Raw genomic sequence first — 22,803 nt, forward strand, 5'->3', positions numbered from 1 at the left:
CTTTCTGGGGAGAAGAACATTCGTGCCGATGCTCTCTCTCGCTCCGTTGTGTCATCTGTGGAGGAGGAAGAGGAGCCTCGGCTTATTGTCCCCACTGAGAGCCTGAGAACTGTGGCCCCGGTTTCGCTAGAGTCTGTGCCTCCGGGCAAGACTTTTGTACCATCCAGTTTGCAACTGGAGGTTCTCTCTTGGGCACACTCGTCCAGGGTGGGTGGACATTTTGGTTCCAAAAGGACATCTGAGTTACTGGCGAGGACATACTGGTGGCCGCATATGGCTCGTGATGTCGCAGACTATGTTCGGGCGTGTGTCTCTTGCGCCAAGAACAAGTCCCCTCGGCAACGGCCAGCTGGGTTGCTTTACCCTCTGCCGGTGGCAGACAGGCCCTGGGAGATGGTCGGGATGGACTTTGTGGTGGGCTTACCCAAGTCTCATAACTGCACCATTATCTGGGTGATCACCGACCATTTTTCCAAAATGGTTCATTTAGTGCCTCTTCCACGGCTACCTTCTGCACGGGATCTGGCAGCCTTATTCATCAAGCATATCTTTCGCTTACACGGTATGCCGGACAAGATTGTCAGTGACCGGGGTCCCCAGTTTGCGTCTCGATTCTGGAGGGAGCTTTGTCGTCTACTCAGTATTGAGTTAAATCTCTCCTCGGCTTATCATCCCGAGACGAATGGGTTGGTTGAGAGGGCCAATCAGACTCTGGTCATTTATTTACGACATTTTGTTTCTGCCAGGCAGGATGACTGGGCATCCTTGTTACTGTGGGCTGAGTTTGCTCTTAACAACGCTGTAGCCGACTCCACCAGTCAGACTCCTTTCCTCCTTAATTACGGCCAACATCCGTGGGTTCCTGTGCCCATGCCCGTGTCCTCTGCTGATTCCAGGGTGGTAGACTGGGCAGTGGAGGCACGAGACATTTGGGACCACACTCAGGATGCTATCCAGGCCTCCAAGGAGAGAATGAGGTCCTCCGCCGATGCACATCGGCGCCCTGCCCCGACCTTTGCTCCTGGCGACTACACTAAGTCGCTTGTAACATCAGGCTGCGTGTTGAGTCCACTAAGTTTGCACCTCGCTACTTGAGTCCCTTCAAGGTCCTCGAACAGGTTAATTCTGTGGTCTACCGTCTAGCCCTTCCTCCACGCCTAGGTATCACCGACACCTTTCATGTGTCCCTCCTTAAGCCCGTATACATGTCCCGGTTTTCTGAGTCATCTGCCAGGACATCAGGTTCGCCTACGGACGATTACGAGGTGAACGCTATTTTGGGGTGCAAGGTGGTTCATGGCAAAAAAGTTTATTTGGTGGACTGGAAGGGTTACGGTCCTGGGAGCCTGCTGAGCACATTCGGGCTCTGCAGCTCATTGCTGCCTTCGAACATAGTGAGGCCCAAGGAAGGGGGGCCATGTTGGGGGTCGAGTTCCCACCTCTGCACAGGGGGACGCTCGGGCCATCTCCGCTGCGGTCTCCCATTCTTCTCCTGCCGCAGTGGAGCCTGCTCAGCAGAGACGTCGGTCCCAGCGTCTTGCTCAGTCTGACTCTGTACAGAGAGTTACTGCTGCTTTTCCTGCTTCTGCCATTGAAGTCAGTGCTGGGCAGCGGCGAGCAGACGCTTCTGGGACTAAGTCCTACTTTTCTCGTTCTGAGCATGCCCAGAGTAAGATCTCTCAGTGGAGATCGAGGGTCACATGATCAGACACTGCAGCTAAGGCCATTGGTCCTTCAGGAAGGTCCTGTAGGTGCTCACGCTCTGTGGCAGCCTCTCATTGGTCCTTCTAAGTTAAGGTCCTGTACGTGCTGCAACTATTTGAGGCTCGCATGGCCGCAATGCCATGCGCTAGTATTGTTCTAAGTTTTGTACTTTGCGCCAGTGTGGTCATATATCAACAACAGCGGATTTAGATTCTGTTAACCGCAAGAAGAGGACCATATGGTAAGAGATAAATATACCTTTATTCAATAATAAACAAACATTTAAAAACAACAAGACCTGACGATATAATTCAACTAAGTGTCCTACAAGGAGAGAAAATTGCACACTACCCCATATAATGAAAGGCTATGATGACCAGCAGTGGAAATATATCAATTTCTGTAATGAAGCCTAATAAACTATATCCAAATCCACATAGCTGATGATAGTAACAAATTGATCCACCATACGGAAATATAGAGAAAGGAGATAATACTCCTTCATACATATATCATATCCCTGACCATATGATAGATCATAACCAATAGGGTAATACCGTATTAACGTGTGCAGGTCCCTTCTCCCTCGTGCGCCCCAACGCCCCCGGAAGAAGCTCTGGGCGAAACGCGCGTCGGGGCGCACGAGGGAGAAGGGACCTGCACACGTTAATACGGTATTACCCTATTGGTTATGCTTTATTGTTTATGATCTATCATATGGTCAGGGATATGATATATGTATGAAGGAGTATTATCTCCTTTCTCTATATTTCCGTATGGTGGATCAATTTGTTACTATCATCAGCTATGTGGATTTGGATATAGTCTATTAGGCTTCATTACAGAAATTGATATATTTCCACTGCTGGTCATCATAGCCTTTCATTATATGGGGTAGTGTGCAATTTTCTCTCCTTGTAGGACACTTAGGCTACTTTCACACTAGCGTTAACTGCATTACGTCTCAAATCGTCTTTTTTCAGAAAAAACGCATCCTGCAAATTTTTTTGCAGGATGCGTTTTTTCCCCATAGACTTGTATTGGCGACGTATTGCGACGGATTGGCATACGTCGTGTCCGTCGTACGACGTATGCGTCGAAATTTGGCGACATGTCGTCGGCAAAAAACGTTGATTGTAACGTTTTTTGTCTCCGCCTAAAAAACGTGTCGCGACGCATCCTGCGGCATACGTCGTTGGCTACAATGGAAGCCTATGAGCGACGGATGCGTCGGGACACGTCGTACGACGCAATGCAGCGCTGCAATACGTTTTTTTTACACTGAGCATGCTCAGAAGAAGGATTTTGTTGCCAATTGGCCAGACACCCCCAAATCTATATAAACCTGGCCTGGGCCTTCAACCCCACATATGCCAGCAAGACCTAGATAGGAGAAGAGACTGCCAGCAAGAGCCAGCCAGCCACAAGACCCCAGCCAGCCACAGGACCCCAGCCACAAGACCCCAGCCACAAGACCCCAGCCTGACACAGGAGCCAGCCACAGGACTCCAGCCACAAGACTCCAGCCACAATAGAGCCAGTGTGAGTATTGCAATTTTTGTGTGTATCTGTGTGCCTGTGCATTTGTGTGTGTATGAGGTACTGACTACAGCAAGAGCTTAAAACCTGAAGAGAACCTGAGGCCTGCCATCGTCCTGCACCAGCCAGTGCCATGCTAGAGTCCAGATCCACCCTGATGCCAGCCACTGTGAAGACATGCAGCTCCAGCCAAAGGATTGTCAGCCTTTTTTACGTGTGTGTGTGTAATGTGTGTGTGTGTGTGTATGCGTCTTCTGATTGGGTTCACCTTTCTGCCTTTGTTGTACATATGTGTATTTGCATAAAGCTTATGTGCGTGCGTGTGTGTGTGTGTGTATTTTTGTATGGCTGTGTGCTTTTGTAAGTATTTCTTCATGTGCCTGCACCTTATTATGCCTTTGCCAATCTTATGCCTGTTCATGTGGGAGGGTATGTGTCCACGTTCAGGATTGCATCAGGATTTGGTCAGGATTTTTCATCAGTATTTGTAAGCCAAAACCAGGAGTGGGTGTAAAATGCCGAAGTGGTGCATGTTTTTTTTATTATACTTTTCCTAATTGTTACACTTCTGGTTTTGGATTACAAAAACTGCTGGAAAATCCTGACCAAATCCTGATGCAATCCTGAACGTGGACACATACCAAGCATGTTAGTGCGCATCTTGTTGATTGCATGTGCATTTGTCCATGCCTTAATTGGTTAATTGCCTTTTCCTGATGTATTTACTAAGTATAGTGGTCTGTGCAGCATGTGGTTTAAATGTGTTTTTTTTTTTTTTTTTTTTAATCGGATGTATTTTTGCAAAGTCTAGTGGTCTGCAGCTTGTGGTTTGAACGTGTGAGCGTGTTTTTTTTGTTTTTTTTTCTATTTCAAAGTGTTGATTTTATTATTACTGTTGAAACCATTCGCAGTTGATGTACTTGTATTTAAAATAAAGAGCATTTCTGCTCCTAATTGTGATGTTAAAAAAAAAAAGAAAATAATAAAATGTTTGTTAAAAAAATGTCCGTAGTATCATTTCAGAAAGGAAAATTTAAAACTGGTGTATGTACCAATGGTTACACATGCAATACAGAGTTGGTTGAGGGCTCTTTTTTTAATAAAGGTTACACTTAAAGGTTTTTTGGGGGAGGTGATTTTTGAAAATAAAATGTGGTAAATATATGTTTACATGGTGGGTTCACATTTAAAAATATTTTTTTTGGAACATGGAAATGAATGGTATAACATGCACCTGTTTTTGGGTTTTGGTGTTCACATTTAATGAACTTTTCTCACATCATTTTAGCAGGGTGTTTATTAAAACATTACCTAGTTCAGGGGGTGGTCTAACTATAAATCCATTATACTTATTATAGATACACCAGGGACTTGGTCCATAGCAGCCGCCTGTGTTCCATACCAGGACCAGCCCACCAGGCCAGCCCACCAGGACCACAGCCACAAATCTTGAAAAGTAAGTTTTGAAGACCCCAAATCTGCTACTTCAATGTGTAGAGCAGATTGCAAGTGTCTTTTTAACTTGCAGAGACCCCAGGACCACAACAGTCGCCTGTGTTCCCTACAAGGACCAGCCCACCAGGCCAGCCCACCAGGACCACAGCCACAAATCTTGAAAAGTAAGTTTTGAAGACCCCAAATCTGCTACTTCAATGTGTAGAGCAGATTGCAAGTGTCTTTTTAACTTACAGAGACCCCAGGACCACAACAGTCGCCTGTGTTCCCTACAAGGACCAGCCCACCAGGCCAGCCCACCAGGACCACAGCCACAAATCTTGAAAAGTAAGTTTTGAAGACCCCAAATCTGCTACTTCAATGTGTAGAGCAGATTGCAAGTGTCTTTTAACTTACACAGACACCAGGACCACAGCTGCCGGCTTGCTACATCAACAATGTCCTCTTCTGACAGCCCTACTCCACAGCAACAGCGTGTATCGGTAAGTTAACACAAAAAATGGGTTTTCTTTTAGTTTTTTTTAATTAACATTATTGTTGATCACTACATGCATAAATTATGTTTCAACAGGAAGCTGAATCAGATGAGGAGCTGTCAGAAGGGGGCGAGACGGGTGGAGAGATGCAAGTGGAGGAGGAACCAAGTGTAAGTAGTGGTGAAACAGTTGCTTCGCACATCACACTGCACCATACACAAAACAGATTTTCATACATAACTAAACACAGAAAATATATGCCTACATTACTGAGAATTTGTTTCCTTTATTTCAGTCTCCTGCTGCTGCCGCTGAAGGTCCTCCCAGCCGCTCCCAGAGTCGGCGTAATCGTCGCCGCGGTCGGCCATCAGTGAGTTTTTTTTTGTTGGGAGGGGGATTCTATTGGTACTTTAGTGTTTCAGTGTACTAATTTGTTTGTTTTTCTTCTTCTTCTTTTTTTGGCACAGGCTTCACAGCGTGCTCCCGCCGAAGACTACGATGACGACATAGACATCGAATGTCTCATCGAGGAGGTTCGCGAGCGGCAGCCGCTGTGGAACATGGCTGACCGCAAACATGCCGATACTAGTGTCACCCGCCGGCTCTGGGACGAAGTGTGTCGGAACACCTTTCCAAGGTGGGAGGACCTTCATCCACAGCAGCAGAGCAAAATATGTAAGTATTCACTTTTCAGTGATGTTTTGAGCTGACTGTAATGTATTGCATTTACCAATTTTTTTTTTTTCTTTTCATTCTTGTCTTCACAGGTGGAAAGGTTAGGAAGCGGTGGCGGTCACTGAGGGATCGCTTTAAGAGGGAATTTAACGAGGAGATGCAGGCCCCGAGTGGCTCAGCAGGAAGGAAGAGGAGCAGGTATAAATATGGCCCGGCCCTCTCCTTCCTGAGGCGAACCATGCTGAGTAGAGTGTAAGTATTCTACAGCCCACTAATAACCATGTTAATCTGTCTAACTTAGTTTGGTTTCAGTCAGGGCTTTTTCATATCAATATATTAATTGTTTTTGTTTTTTCTTTCACAGCACCTTCTCCAGCCACCGGGCGCCTGCATCGTCCTCTGCGCCCTCTGGAGCGATCCCTCCTGAGTCCGCCACTGAGAGCCACGTCGGTAGGCCCCACACCTCTGACCCCTCTGTCCCCTCCACTTCATCCGCCCCAAGCACTGGAGCATTATTGCAGCCTTCATTGCTCGCATCTGATGCTGAACAGATAGCGTTTCCTTTACCCCACCCCTCTGATCCTGCCACCTCGAGACCACCATTAGGTTCGTGGCGGCAGCAACAGAGGGGTCAGGAAAAGAGCTATGCTCCTGAGTTCTTACATTTGAATGCATCCTTCCAAAGCTCTTTCAAAATTTTGGGAGAGCAAGTGACTGCTGGTTTCAACATGGTGCAATCCCGCATCAGTGAAACAAGCCATGAAACCAGCAGTTGCTTGGATAGGCTGCATTCAGATGTAAGTCAGTCTCCGGCCAATCTTTTTTTTCAATCCATGCTCAGGAGCATGGAGAAGCTTTCTCTTCAGCAACAGATGCGGATAATGAATACCTGCCATAATGCTCTAATGAAGGCCCTTAATGAAACCGAATCTACCCACACATCCAGTACAATCCCACCCCAGGCCCCATTTCCACACCATGCCCCACCCCAGGCCCCATTTCCACACCATACCCCCCATTACCAAACCCAGCCCCAATACCCACACCAGCCCCATTACCAAACCCAGCCCCAATCCCCACACCAGCCCCATTACCAAACCCAGCCTCAATCCCCACACCAGCACCATTACCAAACCCAGCCACAAACCCCACGCCAGCCCCATTACCCAACCCAGTCCCACTACCCAACCCAGTCCCACTACCCAACCCAGTCACAATACCCAACCCAGTCCCAACACCCAACCCAGTCCCCATACCCATCCCGGCCCCCAAACCAAATTCCTTCCCCACTGTTTTCTTCCTTGCCCAGCTTACCTTCCCCAGTAAGTATTCCCCCTACCCTAACACCACCCCCCTCTGGTCAGCCTCCTGGTTTTACCCCCCCTTCCACTGCACCCCAAACAAGTAGGGTTTCCCCACTTATCGACGTGGTCCAACCTTCCAGCCCCTCCTCCCCTCGTATCTCCACCCCACACTTTCAAGATTTATAAATGTCTGTTTATGTTAAAAAGTTATTTTCTAACAAAAACTTTGAAAATTTTTTTAAAAAAATGTTGAACATAAAAAATATATATGTTTTTTGGTAAACAATAATTTTTTTGAAAAAAAAGTTCAAATAAAATTCAGTCTGATTAAAATTCTACTCTGTGTGTGCAGCGCTCCAGAGTCCTGGTCGTTGCAGTAATGTCGCTCTGCCACTAAGGGGAGTGATGTTACGTCTGATTGCACGAAAGGAGTTTCTCTGACCAGGTAACACTCACACTACACTTCACACTCCGGCCACCAGGGGGGGTGGTTCTATCTAGTAGGCCACTCCTCACACTCTGGTAAAACTGGGGGTTGGACAGGAAGACAGGGAGAGAAGTAGTGATGGGCAGTCCGGCTCTTTTTGGTGATCCGGCTCTTTCGGCTCCGCTCACTATAAAGAGCCGGCTCTTTCGGCTTGTGAACCGGCTCTTTTTTTAAATAAAACTAGATTTTACACTGTCATCGTTCCCAGTCTTTGCCTGTAAAGTGACAGCCTCATGATACACCTGTGTAAGTATCTAGTGAAGCAATTGTAGAGATCAGACTGAACCAAAGAATCCATTTTGTCTTCCTCCTGAGAAATCTGATAGATACAGCAAGAAGTATATTTCTGCAAACTTGACATCTTCTTTGTTTTGTTAGTAATCACGCGCGCATTCCTCCTTGAAATTGTAGCTTTTTTATCCACATACCAAATAATTGTAACTCTACACTAGAATAGACTTGCTTTGTAAGTGATTATGAAATATGAGCGCTTGTGCGCATGTCTGAAAAATGTCTAAACTTTTTATCTATATAAAGAAGGGATCGTGCCCAGTGAGGAGAGGCGTGCTCTGAGGCCATCCCTATGTATGAACACACAACCTTTGTGCTGCGTGTCATTTATTTGGATCCCATCCAGGAAGCCAGGGACGGAGAGGACTCAACATTCTTTGGCGCCCGAACAGGGACCCGAGGCGAGAGTATCTACTCAAGATTCACCTGTGGATACGGACAACGGAGATCTGGGATAATGGACGGCAAATGAACTGAAAAACCTGGCCAGGTAAGAGACATTATTAGTTCTCTTTTATCTGCCCTGTATTATCCGAAAGATCTCTATGAGCCGTGTCACGCTGGGTTAGTCTAGTAGTGAGTAGATACCTATAAAACTCGGGTTACCATATTGTATAGATTTATAAGTCCTGTCCCTGGCAGTGTGTGAACAGTGTGAAGGTTGTGGCATGTTGTGAAAGAAGAGCAAAAGTACGTAGAAAATAAGCCGAAATAGTTGGGGTATAAGCCTTATACACGGAAGTCAGCCTAACTGGGTCATGTGCTTGCGTCCTTTCGAGGAGACCTCCGCCCATGCTTGACTATTCATTAAGTGCTTAACCTCCTTCATTTCTGGATAAGGTTTGATAGAATGAGCCCAGGACGCGGTTTCATGAGCCTGGGACAAGTATGCTAACTGAGACAGAAAGTTTTGTGATCTGTATGGTGTTGCTGAGTCTGTTTGCATGTGCAATAGCACTCAAGTACGTCCTGCATATTAGAAGAAACGGAGCAGACGAGCCTTTCAATATTTTAGCTCCCTAGGAGAGAAGGCAACGAGACATCACCACAGTGATTGTCCAAACGTCACCTGGGGTAGAAATAGCAAATATTAAAAGGATATTTTAGCTCCCTAGGAGAGAAGGCAACGAGACATCACCACAGAGTAAGTGATTGTCCAAACGTCACCTGGGGTAGACATAGCTAAAATGGGAAATAAACAGACAAAAACCGTCTTAGGACAAGTGGAAGCAGCAGATATCATACAGGAAAGATGTGGAAAGACAGTCAGAAAAGCAGATTAGAAGGGTAAGAGAAAAATTGGGAATTTCAGAAGCACTTGTGTTCAGCACAGAATGGGAAAGAATGAGCAAGGAACGAGGTGGAATTATTAAAGATAATAGATGGATTTTTGTAAGTTTGATTGTCTAGACAAAGGAAATTGTTAAGTTGCTGGAAGATTATTTCTTTTTGGCGCAAAGCCAATTTTTTAGAAATCCTTATAACTTTTTGTCTGAACATAATTTTGAAGTTCTGTTTTTATCAAAGTGATATGTTTTGATTGATAATTCTTCGTGCAAAAAAAAAGCATTTGGCATTTTGCCAAGTTTTTGTTACAATGTTTGAGAAACAAAAGGAAAAGTTCAAAGCCGCTACTCCAGACTGGAGGACGTTAGAACAACCAAATATTGTGAAACAACGATGTTTAGGAATAGCCATGGATATAAAAGAAAATCATATGCCTGTCAGAATAGCTGAGGGTTATGATGGGGTAATTCGAACACTGCCATATACTGTGCCCCTAGAGGTCTCATTAGGACCTAAATGTTTTGCATCCAGATTTTTGTATGCCAGAGGTGCCCCAACATGTTTGTTGGGAACTGATGTCCTAAAGAAATTAGAAGCTAATATCAATTTTAGGAAAGATGGCACAGTTATGTTGACTATCCCTGATGATGCAGAATCATTAGAACAATATGTCAGAATTCAGGCTTTTGAGGATTATGCTGAAGAAAAAGAGTACAACACAGATCTAGACCTCTCAATGATCCCAGAAACACTGTGGGCACAGGGTGACACTGATGTGGGATTATTGCATATCTCTCCTGTAAAATTATCTGTGCAACCAGGAACTGTTCTCCCACAGCTCAGACAATACCCTGTGAGTGCCCAACAGGAACTAGCGATTACAAAACAGATAGAGGAATACAGAGAGAAAGGAGTTTTGGTAGAGATACAATCACCTGCTAACACTCCTCTGTATCCAGTCAAGAAGAGAACTCTTGATAAGAGTTCTACACCCAAATATCGTATGGTACATGATCTAAGAGAAATAAACAAGGTTCTAGATCCAATCACCCCAGTTGTACCCAATCCTCATATGTTATTATCACAGATACCAGTCAGTTCTCAAGTATTTACTGTAATAGATCTTTCAAATGCATTTTTCTCGGTTCCTTTACACCAAGATAGTTGGCATTTGTTTGCATTTACATTTAAGGGCAAACAGTTGGCGTGGACACGCCTTCCACAGGGAATGATACACTCCCCTACTCTTTATTCAAATGCCCTACAAACAGTCCTTCAGAGGTTTGAACCTGAACCACAGGTAGTAATTTTGCAGTATGTGGATGACATACTACTTTGCTGCCCAGATCTAGAAACCGCAGAAAGGTCCACTGTAAGTTTACTATGTTTTCTAGAAAAAGAAGGGTGTAAAGTGAATAGACAAAAGCTACAAGTTTGTCGGATCAAAGTGGTCTTTCTAGGTCATTGCATTTCTCAAGGTAAAAAGCATCTTACACCTCAAAGAACTGAAGCAATAAGACAGATGAATGAGCCTAGAAATCATAAACAGCTACGAGCATTTCTAGGAATAGTGTCTCATTGTAGACAATGGATTATACATGCCAGTCAACTAATGCAACCACTGTATGACTGTGTAAAAAGTGAACCTTATTTGTTGACAAAAGAAGGTCAGATTTCGTTCCAACAATTAAAAGATGCCCTTGTTTCAGCTCCAGCGTTAGGGCTACCAGACTACACCAAACCATTTCAGCTTATGGCTGCAGAAATTGATTCTCATGCTACAGGAGTTCTTACTCAGAAGCATGCAGGGAAACAAAGACCAATTGCATATCTTTCAGCAAGGTTAGATCCAGTAGCTAGGGCAGCGCCAACCTGTGTACGTGTAGTTGTTGCTGTCTCACTATTGTTGGACAAAGCATCAGAAATTGTCCTAGAGTATCCACTCACAGTTCAAACTACACATGATGTTTATGGGATATTAAACCAGGTCCAACCAAAACACATTTCCATGGCCAGACATTTGCGGCTACAGTGTTCTTTGCTGCTCCCCTCTACTATCACATTTGCAAGGCTTCAGACTCTTAATTTAGCAACACTGCTACCTCTCGAGTCTGAAGGGGGGAATAAGGACACTGATCCACACGCAAATTTTTTCCCTACAGACACACATGATTGTACAGAGCTCATTTTACAAGAAACGGTAGGCTTACCCAATGTATCCGAAACACCACTTCAAAATCCAGATTTAGAGCTGTTTATAGATGGTAGTAGGTTTGCAGATGACACAGGTAACTTCCATACAGGGTATGCAGTTGTGTCAGAATCTGAAACTCTCAAAGCAGAACCGCTTCCACCGAAACAGTCTGCACAAGAAGCAGAACTAACAGCATTGATTGAAGCACTAAAAATAGCTGAGAATCAGACAGCTAATATATACACTGATTCTAGGTATGCACATGGTATTGTGTTTGATTTTGGAGTAATCTGGAGAGCTAGAGGTTACATGACAGCGTCAGGACAACCTGTAAAACATGCTTCTCTGATCAAACAGATCTTAGAGGCTGCACAAGAAACAAAAGAAGTAGCAGTAATTAAGGTAGCTGCACATGTGAGACTCGACACTAGGGAATCTAGGGGAAATGATAGGGCTGACAAAGCAGCCAAAGCAGCGGCAGTTAAACCCTTACAACAGGTCCATACTGTAAACCCCACAGAAAATACTGAAGATAGACTAAGACAAGCACAGGAAGATGCAGGAGAAGAGGAGAGGGACAGGTGGAAAAAGGAAGGGGCAGAAGAACAAGCAGGAATTTGGAAGAAAGATGGACTAATATGTTTACCTAGAGCCTGGTACCCGATTGTAGTTGGTGGACTGCACCACCCTACTCATGTGTCTGCAAATGCAATGACACTGCTGGCAAAGCAAGTCTGGTTGGCTCCAGGTTTTGGCAACTATGCAAGAGACTATTGTGCTGCATGCGCTATATGCCTGGCACATAATCCCGGACAGACAACAAAGACCCCTATGAAGCACCACGTCCGACCTCTCTACCCGTTCCAGCGATTACAGATAGACTTTATCCAGCTGCCAAAAAGTAATGGGTATGAGTATGTGCTGGTGTGTGTGGACATGTTCTCAGGGTGGCCAGAGGCCTATCCAGTTCGGAAGGCTTCAGCTAAAAACACTGCTGTAAAGCTAGTTGCCGAACTGATACCCCGTTACGGTCTCCCTGAAGTGATCGAGTCAGATAGGGGTACTCATTTTACTGGAGAAATATTTCAAAATGTACTGAAAATGTTGGGTGTTGAAAGTCAGTTACACACTCCGTATCATCCTCAAAGTTCTGGTAAGGTGGAACGCATGAATGGAACTTTAAAATTAAAAATACAGAAAGCCATGGCTGAAACAGGAAAGCCTTGGACAGAATGCCTTCCACTGGCCCTGTACTCAATACGCAATACCCCAAGGGGTAAGACTAAACTGTCTCCATATGAAATTTTATTTGGCAGGACTGCCAATTTAGGATGTTATTTTCCACAGCAACTTGTGTTAAATATTGAGTCATTGACTTCTTATGTGCAAAATCTTCAGAAACAATTAACTAAGGTGCATGCACAAGTTTTTGCTTCCCTTCCAGATCCTGACAACACTGAAGGAAGTCACAAGTTGGAACCAGGTGATCAAGTCTATGTAAAAAGACACACCAGAAAGGCTCTTGAACCAAGATTTGACGGACCCTTCCAAGTCCTGTTGACAACACCTACATCAGTCAAGCTTGAAGGAAAGGCATCATGGATACATGCAAGCCATTGCAAAAGAGCAGTATAAAACTCATGATATTGATGTTAATAGTATTAACCACAACGAAGGCATGGGAAAGACTAAATTCTCTAACCCCTTTGAACAATAGATTCGTACAACATCATAGAAAATTAGTGCATGATTTGTTAAATAATATGCAACCTTTGGCAGATTGTTGGATCTGTACCCATTCACCAGTATCAGCTACAAGTATACCTTTTCTAGCAGTTCCCGTGTCAGCAGAAGAAATATTCGCTTGGCCTGATTGTTCAGACAAACTGGCCAACAACCAAACTGGTAATACTAGGCTGTGGAATACTACAATCGCCATACCAATTGTGGGATGGGTAGAATTTCCTTGGTGGCAGGGTAATCTCTCAGGGAGTAATACACATCTACAATATTTAGCATTCAGGGGAGGAAAATGGGTACCTAGAGATAAGACTAGATTAACTGATTTAGGACAGGTCCCCACAGAAAATCTACAGCTCAGTTTCAGTACAACCGTCCCTTCCTCTGATGCTTTTAAACCTGTAGTATTGGAAAGATACATACATAATAGAAAATGGGAACATTCTGAGTTGTTCCCCCAAGGTGATGCAAACAGTTGTACAAGTAAGCCAGGGAACCTGATTTGTAATGAATCCGATGAGTATGTCAAAGGAATGCCTGTATGTGGGAATCCCGCAGCCGGGTACTGTAGTCCTTTGGGACAAAAACCCTCTTGGTGTATGCTTCAGAATGTATCTAGTTTTGTGGATTTGGCTCATAGATTGGTATTACAGCACTCAGCTTTATGGGATCTGCCTGAAGGTACATTTTGGATATGCGGAGAAGGAGCATATAAATGGCTTCCCGTAGGTATAAAGGGTACTTGTACATTAGGACGCCTAACCCCGGCTACTTTCATAATTTCAAATAAACAAGTGAATATGCAAGCCGTGCCCAAGCACACACTGTATAAAAGAGCTGCAGACAATTCACCACGTCCTTCGGGAAGGCCACATATAGTACAGATGGGAATTTCTAACAAAATTGCTAGTACCATTTTTATTTATCCTATGTTAACACAAATGTGGGATAAATTAGTTAGAGCCACGGATTATCTAGATGATCAAATTTGGGATATATTGGATATACTAAACACTAGTATAGCTGTACAGAATCAGCTTATAATAGTCATCAACCAACATACTCTGGTATTGGATTACCTAACTGCCTCACAAGGGGGTATGTGTCAAATCATTGGACCCACCTGCTGTCATTATATAGACCCGAATAGTATTATGAGTATGACATTTAAATTAAAAGACGTACAACGGCTCAGAGATCAGTATGACAAAGACAATGACCAGAACAAGGATAGCTGGTGGTCTGATACCTTCTCATTTCTTAACCCAGCCAACTGGTTCAGAGGGATCAGTGGGTGGATTGCTGGGATTATGCAGAGCATAATACATATAGCTATAATTATTGTAATTATATATGTATTATTCAAGATTGTGCTCAAGGGTATCTCAGTATGCACAGATAAATTTTGTGTAATAGATGCAAGAGTATAAATTTTCTTCTTTATTCTTATGTTATCCTCTAGTGATTCTAATTAATATTACCGTACTAATTTTTGTTTTTATATTTTAGTATACTGCTAAAGAAGAAAATAATTTGCGATAGAAGAATTACTACTAGATTTGATTCTCTTATTAAAATATAAGCGTATATATGTGTAATACCAAAAATAAAGGCTTTGTCTTTGGCCCTGTGGTAATATATAAAAAGAATATGTCAAAGGGGGGAATTGTAGAGATCAGACTGAACCAAAGAATCCATTTTGTCTTCCTCCTGAGAAATCTGATAGATACAGCAAGAAGTATATTTCTGCAAACTTGACATCTTCTTTGTTTTGTTAGTAATCACGCGCGCATTCCTCCTTGAAATTGTAGCTTTTTTATCCACATACCAAATAATTGTAACTCTACACTAGAATAGACTTGCTTTGTAAGTGATTATGAAATATGAGCGCTTGTGCGCATGTCTGAAAAATGTCTAAACTTTTTATCTATATAAAGAAGGGATCGTGCCCAGTGAGGAGAGGCGTGCTCTGAGGCCATCCCTATGTATGAACACACAACCTTTGTGCTGCGTGTCATTTATTTGGATCCCATCCAGGAAGCCAGGGACGGAGAGGACTCAACACAGTAAAGACTGTTGTTTAGCGTTGCTGTTTCTGCAGATTGTTGGCTCTTGTGAACGGAGCCCGCGCTACTTGGTTGTAGTCCTAAGGCTGGGTTCACACTGCGTTAGCAGCAGCCCGCTCAGCACATATGCTAACGGGCTGCTGTTAACACAAGTGCCGACGTTTACATCGCCCTAGCGCAGATAGAGCATCTGGTAGCTCTATCTGCGCTAGCAGTGACGGACCCGGAAACGCTGCAGCCCGCGTCTCAGGGTCCATCACTCAATGACGGTATATCCCTAGTGCACACCCATTGTGGGTGTGCGCTACTGATGCGTCCGACATTGGAGTCAATGGCGGCTGTAACGGACTGCGTTACACCGCGTTTATGCCGCTGTGTAACGTAGTCCGTCTAACAGACGCCACTAACGCAATGTGAACCCAGCCTAACCTGTATTACTTTGTAATATGTGCTGTTTTTTGTACACGTCCTTTCTGAATTAGTAAGTGCTGTGCTATATGTTGGTGCTGTATAAGATTGTAATTCATAAAAATAAAGGCATGCTGCAAGCACTGTGCTAAGGCTACTTTCACACTAGCGTCGGTACGGGGCCATAGCTATGCGTCAGCCCGATGTACCGACGCACGTTGTGAAAGAAATGAACAACGTGGGCAGCGGATGCAGTTTTTCAACGCATCCGCTGCCCCATTGTAAGGTCCGGGGAGGAGGGGGCGCGGTCGAAAATGGCGGACGTGACGCACAAAAAAAGTTACATGGAACTTTTTTTGTGCCGATGGTCCACCAAAACACAACGCATCCGTCGCACGACGGATGCGACGTGTGGCCATACATCGCAATGCGTCGCTAATGAAAGTCTATGGAGAAAAAAAGCATCATGCAGATAATTCTGCAGGATGCGTTTTTTCTCCAAAACAACGCATTGCGACGTACACCAAACAACGCTAGTGTGAAAGTAGCCTTACACGCACACTGTATACGCACACTGTACACACACATACACTGTATACATACACAATGTATACACTGTACACACACACACACTGTGCAAAGCATACGGAATAGTAAACTCAGTTTATTTCAACACAACGGGAAGCTGACGCCGGGGGACGTGACAGACATCAGAAGGTGAGTATGTAGTGTTTGGTTTTTTTTTACATTTACAATGGTAACCAGGGTAAACATCGGGTTACTAAGCGCGGCCCTGCGCTTAGTAACCCGATGTTTACCCTGGTTACAAGCGAACACATCGCTGGATCGGTGTCACACACGCCGATCCAGCGATGACAGCGGGAGATCCAGCGATGAAAGAAAGTTTCAAACGATCTGCTACGATGTACGATTCTCAGCGGGGTCCCTGATCGCTGCTGCGTGTCAGACACTGCGAGATCGCATGTATTTCGCTGGAACGTCACGGATCGCGCCGTCGTAGCGATCAAAGTGCCACTGTGAGACAGTACCCTTACTGTAGGTGATCAATGTGGCGAGAGGCTGCAGAGAAGCGAGTGCAGCCCCAGCCTCCTGTGATGCCACGTGTGAGACCACCTCAAATGAAACCGTGCACTCTGAACTACGCAAAACAAATCCCCCAAACTATATGGTGGAATTGCTTCCCCACCTTCATTTTACCTCACTGTGAACTTTTTTTTTCCTGGTTTTTCAGGACATCATATGGTAAAATGGGCTCATTCAGAACTAAAACTTGTCCTGCAAAAAAAGAAACACAAAACCCCAAGCCCTTACAAAGGCTCCTGAAAGGTGTGGCAGAAAAAGAACAATAGCTGCAACATGAAGGGGTTAATCACCATGATTTGCAGATATTTGGGGTGCATTAAAAAGGTTGCAAAAGTGTAAAGACAAGAAGAGCTGCAGAGTGTCAGATAATTGGAGATGGCACAGAACTGCAGCCGTTATTAGAGGGAGCTGATACTAACAGCATGGCCACCTCTCCAGCACAAGCCTGGCCTGATGGGAGGCTACAGGCTGCACAGCTGCGGTACTTGTGTGAGGGGAATGCCCGGGTGCTGAGGGGAACAATACAGCGACACTTCAACCGCACCGGCTGTGCCTTCCTGGGGACTGATTTTGTGATCACATCACTGGACTCACAGGCATTTCTTTACACTGAGTACAGTCCACAGACTCACATCTCCCTCTCTCCTGTCTGCTCCTCCCACATGAGTCACAGTCACACTCACTGAGCTCGCTGAATCTGATAGGCTGCAGGTGCCAGACAAGGAAGGGAAAAAAAAAAAAGATTCGGTTCACTCACGCTGCAGAGCCGGCTCCCATCGTTCACAGCAGGGAGCCGGCTCTTTGTGTCGGCTCGTTCACGAACGACACATCACTAGAGAGAAGTAACTGGGAAGAGCTAGTGAGAGGACCTGTCAGGGATGGGATCCTGGCAGACTCCTAAGAGCAGAACTAACCAGTGAACAACGGGAATACAGTAAAGAGGAATTAGGACCAGAAGGAGTCGTGCTGTTAGACCGAGGCAACATCCTTCTGAGGCGCAAACAGTCGGTGGCCGGAACGCCGAGCAAGTAAGAGACTCTAAGTACTACTGCAAACCACGGCAGGGCAGCCAATTATAGGTTGGCTGTCTCACACAAATCACCTAAGCAGACAACGGAGGCAGCTGTGGGAGAGGGGCGACTCTAGGGTCCCGGAAGAACTCCAGGCCTACCCCGTCATACGGGTGCGTCCTACCATATCACCTGGGGGACGGTGAGAACGAACATCAGAGACAGGCAGAATCAGTTGTGAGGACTATCCCGGGAGCTCAGCAGGGAAGAACTACAACACCCAGCGCTAGAAGGTAGACACTGATTCCCACCTGAAAAGGGAACTCCTGATGTGCCTTTGGACCAGCCGGTCTCTGACAGCCCTGTTGACAGCACTCTGGACTGAGGACTTTAAAACCTTCAGTAAAGAGGTAAAGAGACTGCAACCTGGTGTCATTGTTATTTACTACGACCTACACTGCACCGCAACATTACCATCGCATCTATCATTGTGCGCCCCTCAGCAGGGTCACGAACCGGGTCTAGCCACCGTGACCACCCCAGAGCAGACTTAGAGGCCCGGTACCGGGTACCCCTCGGCCCTGCGGCAGTGGGGGCACTGCAACTTGGCGTCATGAACAGGATCTACTTAAGCCTGAAGAATCAGGTCATGTGTGCCTTGGAACTGTGATTTATTGTGCTTGGACTGTGTATTGCCATTTACCGCCAAAATTCGCCATTGCCGCGCACGGAGGGAGGAGCCTTAGCTTCGTGGGCGGAACCGGCCAAAAGAAGCGCGGAACGGAAAGCGCGGTAAGGCGCCAATCCCGGAAGAGGAACTCCGACCTCCAGCAGGTTAGTGGGAGGAAGGGACAGCCATGTCCGAGTCGGGAGGAGAGGAGGTGGCGGCCGCAGCCGCGGACGCAGGGGCAGCTCCGGTCCCCGCAGCGGGCGAAGCCGCGGCCCTAATACCACCACCGGTTGCCGCGGAACCCGCTGTTCCCCTCAGCCACTCGGACACTGCCGCTAACACAAAAGCCATAATGCCCTTCTCTATGCCGTACCTGCCCGGAGCGGCCTGGCTCCCACGATACTCTGGGGAGTCGCATACATTCACTGACTTTAAGGAAGGGCTCTGCAGCCTGCTCGAGTTCTATCCCCTGACAGAGCCTCAGAAGGTTCATATGATAACCGGCCAACTCTTTGGGGCGGCTCTGAGAGAATTGAAGTCCTGGCCCGCCGAGGATAAGGGAACTGCACAGCAGATTTTTGCAAAGCTTAAAGCCACCTTCGATACTCGCACTGCTACAGAAATTAAACTGACTTTCTATGGATGCAAACAGAGACCGCAGGATAGCTTACGGGACTATGCCCTTAATCTCCAGGAGGCGATGCGGGCCATTAAGCAGAGTGACCCCGGCAGCATGCAGGATGAGGATAAACTCCTGAAGGAGCGGTTCATTGAGGGGCTCCTGTGCAGTCACCAGCAGGGCCAATTGCACTTCCTGGCCATGCAAAATCCAGACTTGACTTTTGCGCAATTCAAAGATAAAGCTATCCAGGCATTGCAGGAGCGACAGCCCAGCCACGCAATACCACCCAGGCGCCCTGCTCTCACATACCACCAGGAGGTGGCATCGGATACCCCAGTTGCCACGGAGGCCGACGCCCAGAGCTTCGAGGACGACTCCCCTGCAGGACTCCGTCTTCAGATGCAGGAGCTGACCAAGAGCGTTGCTGCCCTAGCCCGGACGGTGCAGTCCCTACAGGAGGCCCCCAAGGAAAAGATCCAGCTGGCCTCCAGACCAGAAGATGTCCCCTGGACGTGACAGAAGAGGACCCCACCGACCAGAGGCCAGGACAGCGATCGCCTCCATCAGGACGGACGACCCATCTGCCGCCGCTGTCACCAGGTGGGCCACCTTGCAAGGTACTGTCCTTTAAACGAGCAACCCCTGGGGCAAAGGGCCAACCCCCAGGAGTAGGACGGTCAGGCCCGCAGCATTGGAGAACCAAGTATATTGGAGGACGACCAGTTCTCCCTGTAGTGGTTGATGGAATCCCCTTGAACGCTTTGCTGGACACCGGTTCTCAGGTGACGACTATACCTTACGTGCTTTATAAACGGTATTGGGAGAACACTGATATTACTCGTGGCCCTGACGATGATTTCACCATAATAGCCAGTAATGGTCAGCCGTTGCCACAAGTGGGGTATAAGGAGATCACCATCAAGGTGGGGCGGGTGGAATTGAAAGCCCAAGGGATTGTGATTGTTGATATTGATCGTCGAGAATGTAATCCCATGATGACTCTTGGTACTAATGTTATAGAAAATTGTCTTGCAGAAGTTATTGTTTTGTTGCAACAGGTGGCAGAAACCGCTGGCCACAGTGAGCAACGTGCCCTGCAGAAGGAAATCAGAGCTCTGATGCAGAGACAGCAGGTAGAGCTGACTGGTGGTGAGATTGGTCGTGTCACTATGAGTGATTCAAACCCCATCGCGATACCCCCCAGGAGTGAAATGTTAATATGGTGTCGGGCAGCCATAGGCCTCAGGGGAAAGGACTACCAGGCCTTGGTAGAACCCGTATATTCAGACAATAGGCCTACTATTCTGACAGCCCGGGGGGTGGTCGACGTTCGCCAGGGGAGAGTGCCCGTACGTGTCCTCAATTGTGGGGAGGAAGAGGTTCACCTCACCAAGTATGCCACGCTCGCCAAATTGTTCACTGTTAATAATAGTGTGATACAGACACCTGAACCCTTGGTCCCGTCAAACGTGGCGGAGGACAACGGTTCTGCAGAGCACTCGAAAGACTGGTGTCGGGAATTGCATGTGGGCACTGACTCTACCCCATCCCATCAAAAACAGGGGGCCTACAGGGTGGTACACGAGTACGAGCAGGTATTCAGCAAACACCCCTTAGATTTTGGGCAGGTGAAAGGGATCCAACATCATATCCCCACGGGAGATCACCGACCCATAAAAGAGAGATATCGCCCTGTACCCCCAGCTCATTACCAGTGTGCCAAGGACATGTTGCGGGAAATGAAGGAGGCTGGGGTGGTGAGAGACAGCTGTAGCCCCTGGGCAGCTCCGTTAGTCCTTGTTAAAAAGAAAGATGGTACAATGAGGATGTGTGTTGATTACAGGCAGTTGAATCGCATTACACATAAGGACGCATACCCACTGCCCAGGATAGAGGAGTCTCTGGCTGCCTTAAAATCTGCTAACTATTTCTCTACCTTAGATCTCACCAGTGGGTACTGGCAGGTTCCTGTAGCGGAGGCGGACAAAGAGAAGACGGCCTTCACGACGCCAATGGGTCTCTGAGAATTCAATTACATGCCATTCGGATTGTGCAATGCTCCCGGGACGTTCCAGAGGATGATGGAGTGCTGCCTGGGGCACATGAACTTCGAAACCGTGCTGCTGTATTTGGATGATGTCATTGTCTTCTCTAAGACCTACGAAGACCATCTGAAGCACCTGGCCGAGGTGTTTGAAGCCCTGTCCAACTTTGGCTTAAAGGTGAAACCGTCCAAGTGTCCATCTGCTGAAACCTAAAGTGCAATACCTGGGCCATGTGGTGAGCGCTGAAGGAGTGGCCCCAGACCCCAACAAGGTCACGGTGATCAAGGACTGGCCAAAGCCCAGTGACCTCCACGAAGTCCGGCAGTTCCTCGGGCTGGTAGGCTATTACCGGAGGTTCATTAAGGACTTCACCAGGAAGGCCGCACCCTTGCAAAACTTGTTAGTAGGCCAACCAAAGAAGACCAAGGGGAAGAACACCCCCTTTGATTGGAACGAGGAGCTGGAGGGATCCTTCACTTGTTTGAAGTCGGCACTGACGGGAGAAGAGGTACTGGCTTACCCCGAATACGACCAACCGTTTGTGCTGTACACAGATGCCAGCAATGTGGGATTAGGAGCCGTGCTGTCCCAGGTCCAGAAAGGCAAAGAAAGGGTGATCGCTTACGCCAGCAGGAAACTCCGTCCCACGGAAAGGAACCCTGACAACTACAGTTCCTTTAAGCTGGAATTCCTTGCCATCGTCTGGGCAGTGACAGAGAGGTTCAAACACTACCTGGCCTCCGCGAAATTCACCGTCTTCACGGATAACAATCCGCTAACGCATCTGGATACTGCCAAACTTGGGGCCTTGGAACAGCGGTGGATGGCCCGGCTGTCCAACTACGATTTCACCATCAAGTACCGGGCAGGACACAAGAATGCCAATGCCGATGCCTTGTCCCGAATGCCCAATTTGCCAGAAACGGGAGAAGACCCGGAGGCACTTGAAGAGGTGGAGCTGCCTGCGTTCCATCGCCCCAAAGCCACTCAGAACTCTCATCATGTGAAGAACAGGCACAGGAACCAACCGGATGCCACGCTGAATCCCCTGCCCCATCATGGGTGGGCGGAGACCCAGGATGGTGACCCCGCGGTCCGTCGGGTGAAAGAGCTCTTGACGCAGGCAGGGTTGCATCCTGGCCCAGATGATCCACAGGAAACACAACAGCTGTGGAAGGGGAGAAGCAAACTGTTTATCCATGATGGCAAGCTGTGCAGGAGGAGCATCGATCCACGTACTCATGAATTGGTGTGGCAGATAGTGGTGCCAAGGCGAGATGCGCCCATGGTTTTGGGAGCCTACCATGATGGAGCCGGACACTTCGGATGGAGGAAGCTAGAGAGGCTACTCCGAGGGAGGTTCTATTGGATTGGCATGAAGAGAGCCATTGAGAAGTGGTGCCGGGAGTGCGGTCCATGTAGCCTACGCAGGAAGGACCGTGGCAGCCAACGGGCTCCCCTGCAGCCTATCATCACCAAACGGCCGCTCGAACTGGTCGCGCTGGATCATGTGAAGTTGACACCTAGCCGGTCAGGCTATATCTACGCTCTTACCATCGTAGATCACTACTCCAGATTTTTGGTGGTTGTACCTGTCAAGGATCTAACAGCCAGGACTGCCGCCAAGGCCTTCCAGCAGTACTTTTGTAGGCCCCATGGCTACCCGGAGAAGGTACTGACCGATCAGGGACCAGCATTCGAAGCCGAAGTGTTCCAAGAGTTCTGC

At 47.0% G+C, this 22,803-nt stretch overlaps 1 protein-coding gene and 1 long non-coding RNA gene across 2 annotated transcripts in view; one reads left to right on the forward strand and one right to left on the reverse strand.

Annotated features, from left to right (window-relative positions):
* The window catches only part of MPG (N-methylpurine DNA glycosylase), a 224,768-nt gene that overhangs the window by 147,004 nt on the left and 54,961 nt on the right, over positions 1 to 22,803 (reverse strand). The gene's annotated exons all lie outside the window — the stretch shown is intronic.
* Positions 4,685 to 5,019, forward strand: LOC143784979 (uncharacterized). The gene is made up of 3 exons (XR_013217934.1): positions 4,685 to 4,699; positions 4,772 to 4,862; positions 4,935 to 5,019. It is a non-coding gene; the product is annotated as an uncharacterized LOC143784979 (long non-coding RNA).

The sequence above is a fragment of the Ranitomeya variabilis genome, chromosome 7, assembly GCF_051348905.1.
Source record: "Ranitomeya variabilis isolate aRanVar5 chromosome 7, aRanVar5.hap1, whole genome shotgun sequence".
In the NCBI taxonomy this organism is placed as follows: Eukaryota; Metazoa; Chordata; class Amphibia; order Anura; family Dendrobatidae; genus Ranitomeya; species Ranitomeya variabilis.